The 12,826-nt window shown below is 39.1% G+C and overlaps 1 protein-coding gene across 11 annotated transcripts in view; it reads right to left on the reverse strand.

Annotated features, from left to right (window-relative positions):
* ampd2a (adenosine monophosphate deaminase 2a) overlaps positions 1-12,826 on the reverse strand; it is a 45,514-nt gene that overhangs the window by 22,249 nt on the left and 10,439 nt on the right. Inside the window, exon 1 of one of the 11 annotated variants that reach the window (XM_058054239.1) lies at positions 5,475-5,830. The exons of the other annotated variants lie outside the window; for them this stretch is intronic. The gene's annotated coding sequence lies outside the window, so the exon portion shown is untranslated. Of the gene's footprint in view, positions 1-5,474; positions 5,831-12,826 lie in introns of those variants that run through there. 11 annotated transcript variants of the gene reach the window in all.

A 12,826-nucleotide genomic window follows, 5' to 3' on the forward strand; every position in this document is an offset into this window, starting at 1 on the left:
GATATGAAAGTTTAATGTTAGTTTGATATGGATGCTGTATGGTATCATGTACCCAGAAAAAATGATTACGTTTGATTCATGTTCATGTTAAAGGTTAAATAACTGTTAATAGTTATCCTCCCTATCCGTGTGGAAGTGGTAAGTTTTTGGCTTTTTAAGTTTAAAGGAAATAACTTGAAGGCTACCGTTTGGGTCGCTTGCCCTCTAGTTTGCGAGTTAGAATGTGTCTCAAGACCAGGGGGTCTCAAAAACACGGCTCGCGGGCCAAATGTGGCCCGCAGGACACTAGTTTGAGGCCCCCGCCTCAATATGAAAGTTTGATGTCAGTGCGGCCCGCGCAAGTTTGATATGGATGCTGAATGGTATCATGTACCCAGAAAAAATGATTACGTTTGATTCATGTTCATGTTAAAGGTTAAATAACTGTTAATAGTTATCCTCCCTATCCGTGTGGAAGTGGTAAGTTTTTGGCTATTTAAGTTGAAAGGAAATAACTTGAAGGCTACCATTTAGGTCGCTAGCTCTCTAGTGTGCGAGTTAGCATGTGTCTCAAGACCCTGCAGTTGCGCAATATGTTGTAAATAAAAAGAGTATAAATGTGACTATAGTCGTGTTTTGTCATGTCTACAGGGCTCTAATAATGCTTTGTTCATTTTAATATGAAAAAAATCATTTGTCTACCCACCAACTATATGTGCTTTCTTAACTTTTTATTATTATTATTATATTTATTTATTACTGATCTTATTTTGTGTAGAAAAATAAAAAGTAAGATATTTGAGAACAGTGGAATGTTTTATCAGAGCTTTTCTTGTAGAAAATTGGAACTAAAGCGAAGTTTTTTAAATTTTTTTGTTTTTAATAAATGCATTTTTTTTTTTGGAAAACCTGATGCGGCCCAGTCTCACCCAGACCCGAGCTCCAGTGGCCCCCAAGTAAATTGAGTTTGAGACCCCTGCTGTACATACTATATATCTATAATCACAACTCTGTACAAAAATGATGGGCAATACTTCCTAGTAATAACTAGTTTTTATATGATTACTGTAACCCCAACTTTATCACAGTTATTGGTCCCACATCCAACAGGGACAAGTGAATGTATGCAAAGCAGGACTCCATATTAATAAACGGAATATTTTCATAGTTAAGAGCATAGAAAACCTGTTTCCGTTATCCAAAATAGTTTTTTTTTTTTTTTTTTACATGATATAAAACACCCAGTAGTGTAGTAGAATACTACCTCAGTGGCACACAGAACATTCACACAGGAGCTACTGTCAGCCGCAACTCCACATTGCTAACAATGCTAACACTCAGCAACTCTACAGTCACTTCCCAGGCCCTGTCTATTAAAGGAAATCACAGAAATAACAATAAATACATCTTCTGCATGCATTATATTTGTATTTTTGTTCATTTTGCCATTTTTTACAATTGAAAATGCTTAATTATGTTGTTAAAAATTATGTTAAAATGTTAATTTATTTTTTTCCAAATTCTTTGGCACACTAAGTCAATGAAGGCGAGCGTTATTATCGAGCGTGTAAACAAAGAAGTCTTACTGGCTGGGCAACTTAGCATGATTACAAAGTCAAGTGGAATTAGCTAGAAGAGCAGCTCTTCCCGCGACAGGAAGTCTCACTCATCTTCATTTTCTATGCTTGATGGTTTCTTTCAAGTGTGCGATTGGCTCAAGGCTGCTGATTCAATAAGCGATTATCAATTTTGTTGAAAATCCCGAGCCAAGTGTTGCTTTGCCTCGCGGTGGCAGCTCTGAACAGATCCCATCATCAACGGCGGCGGCGGCGGCGCCATGCGGCCTTTAACCCGAGAGTACGCCACAGCGCAAGACACACAGAAGTTAGGCGAGGACACGAGAGCTGCGTCACAAGAATAACAAATCATGTGACAATAATGCTCTTCTTTCACGCACTGTGTTGCGCAACTGCCGTAGGCGACCGCTACGTTGGCCATGTTCCATGTCCCACACCTTGCAATGCTGCCACGCTAAGGGTGTGCCTACCTGTTCTGCATCATTTCATCATGCCAAATTTGTATGAAAGGTGCCAATTAAGGTGGCACCTTTACTTTGTTAGCTACTTTAAAAAACGACTTTAATGAACCCCGACTGTCAAGTACATACAGGGTGACCCAAAAAGATGCGTACCCATATTTTATTCGATAAAAAATCAATTTTTTTTTTGTCCCGTCCAGCCATTGGGGCAGATAGTATTGTTGATCTAAATGCCCTTACATGCTAGACAGATTTGCTCTGTGTCAGGAAAGGTGTTGGCTACAACTTCCCTGTACCATGAAATTTTATTTGCCGTTATTTGATGTTTTTGTTATGCCATTTGGAGCGACTGGACCGGAGCAAGAAGAAGAACAGAAAAGAAGAAGAGGGGGGGGGGGGGGGGGGGGGGGGAAGACAAAAACAGCAGCAACAAGAATTCCCAAAACAACAAGACCTTAGAGGGCCAGCCTTCGAGGGCCAGCCTTAGAGGGCCATCCTTAAAGGGCCACCCTTAGAGGGCCAGCCTTAGAGGGCCAGCTTAAAGTCCCGACCTTAGAGGGCCGACCTTAGAGGGCCAGCCTTAGAGGGCCAGCCTTAGAGGGCCAGCCTTAGAGGGCCAGCCTTAGAGGGCCAGCTTAAAGGGCTAGCCTTACAGGGCTAGCCTTACAGGGCCAGCCTTACAGGGCCAGCCTTACAGGGCCAGCCTTAAAGCTCTAGCCTCAGAGGGCCAGCCTCAGAGGGCCAGGCTCAGAGGGCCAGCCTCAGAGGGCCAGCCTCAGAGGGCCAGCCTCAGAGGGCCAGCCTCAGAGGGCCAGCCTCAGAGGGCCAGCCTTAGAGGGCCAGCCTTAGAGGGCCAGCTTAAAGTCCCGACCTTAGAGGGCCGACCTTAGAGGGCCGACCTTAGAGGGCCGACCTTAGAGGGCCGACCTTAGAGGGCTAGCCTTACAGGGCCAGCCTTAAAGCTCTAGCCTTACAGGGCCAGCCTTAAAGCTCTAGCCTTAGAGGGCCAGCCTTACAGGGCCAGCCTTACAGGGCCAGCCTTACAGGGCCAGCCTTACAGGGCTAGCCTTACAGGGCTAGCCTTAGAGGGCCAGCCTTACAGGGCCAGCTTAAAGTCCCGACCTTAGAGGGCCGACCTTAGAGGGCCAGCCTTACAGGGCCAGCTTAAAGGGCCACAAGAATTCCCAAAACAACAACAGTGCCAAACAGTTAAATGTCAATGATGGCTAAGGGAGATCACACTGGAGATGATATCAGTGAAATGAAACAGTCCAGCTTACCAGTAGCAATAGTAACGATGAAGACATGACCCATGATAGTAAACACAATTACAGCCATACAGTTACAGTAATTAAAATCTCACTGCTTGACATCATTATTACTGTAATAATAGCATACAAATACTATATAAACATCAGGGATAAGATAGTAGATTGTATAGAGAAGCACCCATGTGCTGTGAGTCCAAAAAAATCCATTTTTTAACGAATGTCTTTTCTGTTGCAGGACGTGAAAGGTGAACCTATGTATGATCATTTTCAGCTATAGTTGCCCCAAAAATGTCTTGGACAAATCAGCAGAAGATATTCTCCCTGGAGATCTATTTTGCGACAAAATCATACCAGAGTGTACAGATTCAGTTTCGAAAACGTTTCCATTGTCGCAACTTTCCACCAAAATCAACGATTGTTAGTTGGGTTACGAAGGGACTGTAGTGAACTTATGTTCTAAAGCAGGGGTGCTCATTAAGTCGATCGCGATCTACCGGTCGATCGCGGAGGTGGTACTGGTCCATCGCGGCGTGACATTAAAAAAATATCATCCTAGCATCAATGCCGTCACTTGATTGATATACAGGGCAGCCATTCAGATGACAACTGAATGTTGCCCTTCGGGCGACCAATCAAATCAAACAACGTCTCTAAGTGCAGCAGAACTTACGATGTCAGCCTATCATCCGTCCCCGTTACTTGATTGACATACAGGACAACCAGTCAGATGACAACTGAATTTTGACCTTTAGGTCACCGCTCATGCGTAAACAACGATGCAAAGTGCTAAGCTAGTCGGCGAATTGCGTTAGATTTTAAGCCCTCGCTAAAGTTTATGGTCACTAAAATGAGTGAAGGAGCTGGACCAAGTAAAAAGGCAAAAAACATATCACTTCCATACGGATATTATGATACGGATATTATCCATGACTGATAAACATTTGGAAGTGTGCTTGAGGCTGGCTATCAGCAGCTACTGTCCGGACTATGCATCCCTGGCTGGTTCAATTCAGTGCAAGTCATCAAAGTAAACTCAGGTAATTACAAAAAATGTTAATAGTTAATTATGTGTGTTTTGCAATATTGGCTCATTTGGTTATGTAAGGTACATCAACATACATTGTATGTACAAATAATCCTCAATACATTTGAAAATAAATAGATGTTTTGCATTTTTGTAGTGGGTAGATCATTTTGACTCGGTCATTTTAAAAGTAGCTCGCATGCTGAAAAAGTGTGAGCACCCCTGTTGTAGACACATGGGGGTGGGTAAAAAAAAATAAAAAAAAAACTCAAAAAAAAAAGTGCGATTAAGTCAACCATGGTGTCTCTGAACGCAACCCCATGTGTGTTTTTCTTGGACGAATACAAGTTGTGTACAGGTAATACTGCTCAGTATGCAAACAGCAAGATACACAGCTGCATCTGCGCAGCCAGATAAGCAAACACGCATGGGTAGCTTCCAGTTTGAGAGATATTCATTAGAGTTTTTGCACACTCGGAGAGGAATACAAGACATGAGTGTGTGTTATTTCCTCCTTAAGAGATGCCACTTTCTTCCCAGGAGGCAGTGGGAAGACACAGATAGATGCTCCTTAGCAACCGGGGATGAGAATAAACCTCTTCATTAGAGGCAGGAGAACAAATATTAAAGATGGTAGCTGGGACTAGGAAGTAGTCAAACAGCTAGCGTGACATCCTCCGAGAGGAAACAGTAGACCACAGGCCACTAAGTCTGTCATATGTCGCCGCTGCTCGCACATGAGCGCCGACGTCATTACATTGTGTTGTCTTTTTTTTTTTTTTTAATAATTAGCCAATAAGCTTTTCTTCACGCGGGGCCTTTGCGGCATGTGCGCCCACTGGGGAAACACTACAGCAGATGCCCTACATGTTCAATAAACCGGAGTACCACAAAGCGGATCAGCATCATAGCAACAAGAGCAGCCGAGCAAACGCATGACGCATGACGCCTCATCCGTATGTCCTTCCCTACCAGGAAAAGCAGGCAGTCAGCATATTCCACGCTGACTGACAAGTTTCCCAACACCTCACTTGTGTAATCGTCTCGGTGTGGTACAAAGGTACTGAAACTTGTGGAAGAGTACTCAGAGTGACAAGACTGCCTGTACCGCGCGGTACACCGGTGGACACTACAGTGGTGATGAGCGTTACGGTTACAGTACCTCCTCTGCCCCGTCTTGCTCGTCCTGCTCTCGCAGTTACTGTCGCAGTGGCTTGGTCTGAGCTCCTGCGGGATGCTGGGACATCTAACTAGGCCCGGGACAGCCGACGGACCCTCCCCCGCTGGCCCGGTGCACAAGAGAATGACAGCAGAGACGAGACGACAGGAGACGGGATATTCACAATGACCGCACAATGTCGCTCTATCTGGTTCCTTTCTCCCCAGTTAGTGGTGTCGCCAGCTTCAGTGTGGCGCTGATGTGGTTCCCACCCCCCCCTCGGTTTCTCTTTCTCTGTGTGCTTCTCAGCTGGCTTCCTGGATTGCGCCGGTTTTTCAGAGCATAAACAGCACAGTCTTGAAGCTCCCGGATTTAAATACTGGGCTGGACTATACCACGTGGCAAAAAAAAAAAAAGGAAAAAAAAAGGGGGAGGGACCACGACGAACCACCTCAGGCTCCATTGTGCTGTAAAATGGAGGCGGCCCTAGCTGTGTAGCCACGCCCACTCTGCGCTCCACCTCCTCCTGTGACAAACAGTCATCTCACACTGCGCTGACTTCTTTTTTATTTCTAAAATATTTACATCGTGCTAAGAAAATAATGTCAATCCATAATACTCAACTTACAATTAAAACAATGGCTTTATATATATATTTTAAAAGTGATTGGTGAAATCTAAGCTGGAAAAAATTAAGAGTAAATATAGCAAAATAAATTTAATAAAAATTCAAATACAATAAAATAAAATATAATGAAATATACTTGTAAACGTTTTATAAAAATGAATAAAAATATGTTGGCAAAAACAGAAATTGATTACAATACAAAATAAAAATAAATACAATGTATTATAAGTAAAAATAAAAAGACTTCAAAAGAAAATTTTAGAAGCTTTCGTTGAAATAAACTGGTAAAATAAAAGAATTAAAATTAAAATAAAATGAAATAAAAATAAAAGTAAGATGGTAAAAATAAAATAAATTAAATACGTATAAATACTAATAAGCTGGCACAAATAAAATTAAATAGAATTTAAAAAATCATTCTCATTTTTATAAGATGTCTCTCTTTTTTAGGAGCTTTTGGTGAAATCTAAGCTGGTAAAAGTAGAATAAAATAAGAAAATAAAAATAAGATGGTAAAAATAAAACTAAAATATAAATACAACTGAAATAAAAAATATATATACTACAATACATTCAAATAAAATGGTAAAATTCACTAAATATAAATAAAATTAGTTAAAATAAAAAAAGTTGTTTTTATTTTATAAAAGGCAACAGCGCTCTTTAAAAGTGTATTTAAGAAGCTTTTGGTGAAATCCAAGCTGGTAAATGAAGAATAAAATAAGAAAATAAAAATAAGATGGTAAAAATAAAACAAAAATAAATATAAATACAACTGAAATAAAAGAAACAATACTACAATACATTCAAATAAAATGGTAAAAATTCACTAAATATAAATAAAATTATTTAAAATTGAAAAAAAGTTGTTTTTATTTTATAAAAAGGTAGCAGCACTCTTTAAAAGTGTATTTAAGAAGCTTTTGGTGAAATCTAAGCTGGTAAAAGTAGAATAAAATAAGAAAATAAAAATAAGATGGTAAAAATAAAACTAAAATAAATATAAATACAACTGAAATAAAAAAAAACAATACTACAATACATTCAAATAAAATGGTAAAATTCACTAGATATAAATAAAATTAGTTGAAATAAAAAAAGTTGTTTTTATTTTATAAAAGGCAACAGCACTCTTTAAAAGTGTATTTAAGAAGCTTTTGGTGAAATCTAAGCTGGTAAAAGTAGATTAAAATAAGAAAATAAAAATAAGATGGTAAAAATAAAACAAAAATAAATATAAATACAACTGAAATAAAAAAAAAACAATACTACAATACATTCAAATAAACTGGTAAAATTCACAAAATATAAATAAAATTAGTTAAAATAAAAAAAGTTGTTTTTATTTTATAAAAGGCAACAGCGCTCTTTAAAAGTGTATTTAAGAAGCTTTTAGTGAAATTCTAACCCACATATGCAAAACACTGATCATTCAAATTGATGACGCCGTCACCACATCCAAGGTGGTGATATTATTATTCATATGTATTCATATGCTGGTTCTACACGGCGTCCTCGGGCATGTTTTTAATAAAATGAGCTAACAGCAGACATGTTCCAAATGGAGTCTGCGCCTGGCTCGTCAAAGTGTTTGCTTTCATGATGATGCTGTTGAAAAACATGCCCTGCCAGTTTTAATAACAGCTAAGATTGCTTGGTGTTATACAACCACAATGTATGCCACCGGATAGCTACAGCTAGCAAAAATAAAGTGAAACTATTAGATTAAAAAAAAAAATTTATATTAATATTGTGTTAATTGAGGGCATCTCGGTTTAGACATCCTGTTGTGTTGTGATTTTTTTTTTCCCCCCAGACGACTAATTGGCAGCACATGGGAGTTGCTGTGCTCCTTCGTCTGTTTCCCAGCATGAGCAACAAAAACAGGCATCACTACAGGGGCTAATCTGGAATCCCGCACAAAAAAAAAAAAATTCCCGTGTGAATGAACCACAGAAGAACACACCGTGAGCACTTTATCGCTCTTCTCAAAACACAATCTCTTCTCCTACAGCTCAACAAACACCAACTGTAAATCCACAAAATTCACGCTTTGCACTGAAACATTCAAACATCTGATCAAACATTGATAATGCAACACGAGCTAGGTAGCGCCACCGGTCCAAAGGTGGAAGCAATAAAACTAATGTCGGGGGTGTTCTGATTGATAATTTCCAGAAATTTATGTGACACATGTACTCTGCACCACCTTCGCGCCCCACCCTACCTCACCCCTACACACACACACACACACACACACCACTTTGTCATATTTCATCACTGGAGACCACACACCCAACAATAAAGCCACTCAACAAAGGAAACTCAATGTAATGTTACTATATTGTCATAATGTAAACATATACTGTATATGCAGTAATCCCCCGTTTATCACGGTTAATTCGTTCTAGACCCGAATGTGACAAGTGAATTTCCTCAAAGTAGGATTCAATCTTAACCCAGCTATTTCTCCTCTCGGGAACGGCCATTTTTTATGATTCTGACTGATTTTTCAAGGCACATAGAATATTGTACTCTAGGGCTGTATAGACATGATATAAACCCCTCCCAAAAAGATTACACTCTCATACTTCTGCCAGCATGTGTTTGTTTTTCCCGGCTTAAAACTGCAAACATGCTCTCTGCTATTGTGGAGTTGCATCATCACCTCTTTTTGCCTCTAGAGACTTGTGGCCCACGGGACGCTTCTTTGAGGCCCTCTGCCTTGATATGAAAGTTAAATGTTTGATATAGATGCTGTATGGCAGGGGTCTCAAACACGCGGCCCGCGGGCCAAATGTGGCATGCAGGACACTAGTTTGAGGCCCCCGCCTTGATATAAAAGTTTAATTATTTGTGCGGCCCGCGCAAGTTTGATATGGATGCTGTATGGTATCATGTACCCAGAAAAAATTATTATTACGTTTGATTCATGTTCATGTTAAAGGTTAAATAACTGTTAATAGTTATCCTCCCTATCCGTGTGGAAGTGGTAAGTTTTTGGCTATTTAAGTTTAAAGGAAATAACTTGAAGGCTACCGATTAGGTAGATTAGCTCTCTAGTTTGCGAGTTAGCATGTGTCTCAAGACCCTGCAGTTGCGCAATATGTTGTAAATAAAAAGAGTATAAATGTGACTATAGTCGTGTTTTGTCATGTCTACAGGGCTCTAATAATGCTTTGTTCATTTTAATATGAAAAAATCATTTGTCTACCCACCAACTATATGTGCTTTCTTAAGTTTTTATTATTTGGTGTTTTATTATTATTATTATATTTATTTATTACTGATTGATTGATTTTCTTTATTCTTGATTTGTTTATTTATTTTTCATCTTATTTTGTGCAGAAAAATAAAAATTAAGATATTTGAGAACAGTGGAATGTTTTATCAGAGCTTTTCTTGTAGAAAATCGGAACCAAAGCACTGAAAAAGTTTGTATATTTTTCTGTTTTTAATAAATGCGTTTTTTTTTTTTTTGGAAAACCTGATGCGTCCCAGCCTTGCCCAGACCGTAGCTCCAGTGGCCCCCAGGTAAATTGAGTTTGAGACCTCTGGTCTAGAGCAATGAATGAACTACTGTGTCACTGTGGCATAAATACTTAAGTACACAGCTGCAACAATACCAAGTATATCACATTTAAAAGTATCAGAGTGTATTTCCAATAAAGGCACGCCAAATGACCCCGATTTCTTTTTAAAAAGTAAATTATTCAAGCAATTTATAAACAGGCAAAGATTTCAACTACTGGTAGACTAAAAGTTACGCCCTTGTGCGAAGCTGTTGAAAGAGGGAATATTTGGTGTACTTAATACACTGACCACTGTGTCAACACAGACACATTCCAAAAAAAGTCACACACGTGTGCATGTCTGCAAAAATGAGCTAGGTTATAAAATAAACATGGCCACGCTAGGCCGGTGTTTCCTGGACCAGCTGACGTCACAGCATGATAATAATAATAGGTGAGTCCGTTTGGGATCAAAAGGGCATGGATTACAATGGCAACTAATCTGAAAGGCGTGGAAGGGAAGCACTCCAACTGCAGTCCATCATCATCATAAACAGACTGTCAGACTCACTGCATTAGCGGTGTTTGTGTAATGTGCTGTATGTACCAGCAGAGGGCGTTGTAGAAATTGACTCTTATCTTGCAGCTCCAACCAACCGGTTTATGTCATTGTGGTTTTTAAACAAGAGTTAAGAGCTTTGTGTGGCGGTGATTAAGACAAGCAAGATGATCTGGTCCGCCTGTTGGTGCGATGGCTTTGGAGCTACCGTCTAAAATCCATTTTCCAGGGGGTAGCAGGGTTATACATAGCAGCAGAAAGGCGTAGAATTTTCCATACAAACACCATAGCCCAAGATGTGTGGACAAGATGTGTGTATTTTTTTTTAAGATTCTATACAAACAAGCTCATGTAGCTACGATAATATATACAAAAAAATATAAAAATAGTTCAAATAACCGATAATTAAAAAAAACACTCCAATGAGGCGGTAACCGTACTGTGCAGGTGACAATATCAAACGCTCCCCTTTTCTCCAGTCTGTGACGTCAACAGCCTTTCGTAACTTCCCCTCATCCCGCTTGTAAACAAGCCTTCGCTTTCCCAGGAAGACATTTCTCATGCTAGTTGTACCAAATGTTCCGCAATGAAGATGAAAACGAGGGCTACGAGGGCTTACTGTGCCGCGGTGTTTGAAAAGTGCAAAAGTTTTGCCAAGAGACCTCCGTGGCATCACACCGGCTGCATTCGATGCGCGCGCCCGCACACACTGCACCTTGCCGGGCCACGCCAGGTGGCTCCCTCCGCTGTAGACTCTGGTTCTCCTGATAGTAGTAACGTCATTATATTGAATTAGGACAAATCACTTGGACCAAACCTAATTTGTTCCAGTCCCTCCAGGCGTGCACAAACTACAATTGAAAAAAGTAGATATAAAAAGGTTACCAGATATTGGTAGAATTTTGGTCCTGAAAATCAGAAGGTTATCAGTATTGGTGAAAAATAATAATAATAATAATAATAATAAAAAGAGTTCTAGTTCCTACAGTGACATTTTTTGCTCTTTCTTGAGCTTCTTCACACAAGCAAACTCCACACAGAGATGGCCGAGGGTGGAATAGAACTCGGGTCTCCAAGCTGTGAGGCCTGCGCGCTAACCACTCGATCGCCGTGCAACCCATAATAAAAATTTTCCAATTCATTCTGTTTGGAATAACAGTTTTAGTCCTGTAAAATGAACAATTCTCTTATTATTTACATTACATCAGAGCTGTTTTTTTCCCCATTGTTACTGTTTTTCTTGTTCAGTGGTATTTCTACACTTTGGAAACCCCGATCGAAATTTTCCTTATAAATGAGCCTAAGTGGTCACAACAACAAAAAACTAGGCCAGTTCATCTCAAATAGTGGAGACAACTACAGTAAACCTCGGATATATCGGAAATTCGCTCACAACGGACAGATAAAAAAGAACCGATTTTTCTGTAATGCATTTCCAATAAAATTTCATTGCATATATCGGATTTTTTATAACGGATTTCGCCTATTTCGGACAAAATCTCCAGTCCCGTTCCAATGCATTTCCGTTCGTTATGCTAATCTTGTTGATGTCACTGCCTATTGTCTTTCTCCTGGCTCCAGATTTAGGACAAATATAAAAGTGAGTGACGTCAATAATACTAGCACAGCAGTGAATGAGATCTTAACGTCACTATTGGAAATAACGTAGGCCTGACGGGCGTAACCGGGCCTAGCTTAATTAACAATTTGTTATGCTCAGAGTCCAATAAAGTTAAATTCTCATTACCTTACGTCTCTTTTCATTGCCCAGTCCAGGTACATTGGAAACATAGTCAAGGAAGTGCCTTTTTATAACGGATAAAATCCGATTTACGCATATACCGGATATAAATCCGATATATGCGTAAAAACGGACATTTTCCGGTATACGCATATAACGGATTCCGCTTATATCGGACAAAACCAGTGGGAACAATTGAATCCTTTTATTACTCCTTTAATTACTGTACTATAACGTTGGGGGCAATAAACACCAACAAGCGCTAGCAACAAACAAGGCCTAAAAGTCATGCTGGGTAGCCCAGTGGCAGCGCCCTCGGCCTACCCAGCATGCCTTGTGGTAGCAGGTGATGTATTTTGAAAGCTTTTGGTGAAATTTAAGATAGCAAATTGACATTTTGTACACTCTAAAAAGTAATTCAGAGTATCTGTTGACACCACTTGATTTAATACATAAATGCAATGTAAAAAATTGTATTAATTGATTTAGATACACTTTTTAAGTTGCTAACTTTATTTTTTAAGTTATGTTCAAATAATAATGTTGGCTATTACATGAACTTAATTTAGCATGTCATATGCACTCAAATTTTATTGTTGGTAAGCTTAAAACAAAATTCAAGTTGCCATGACTTAATAAAATTAGCTTGGTAACATAATATATATACACATATATACACATAAAGTTACTGCTACTTAAAAAGCTGTGTGCATTGTTATTATAATTAATTATAAATATTATAATAAAGTAGACAACAAATTAAAATAATGTGATTAAAATGATTAAATCAGTTAACTTAACATATTTCTTTGAGTTACAAACTTAAAAACTTGTCCCTTTTAATTATTACAATTATTCAGTAAGCATTACTTAAAATGAGCTTTGAGCTAATTTGTGCAATGCAATATTGTTTGT

Source organism: Doryrhamphus excisus, chromosome 18 (assembly GCF_030265055.1).
Source record: "Doryrhamphus excisus isolate RoL2022-K1 chromosome 18, RoL_Dexc_1.0, whole genome shotgun sequence".
Classification (NCBI taxonomy): Eukaryota; Metazoa; Chordata; class Actinopteri; order Syngnathiformes; family Syngnathidae; genus Doryrhamphus; species Doryrhamphus excisus.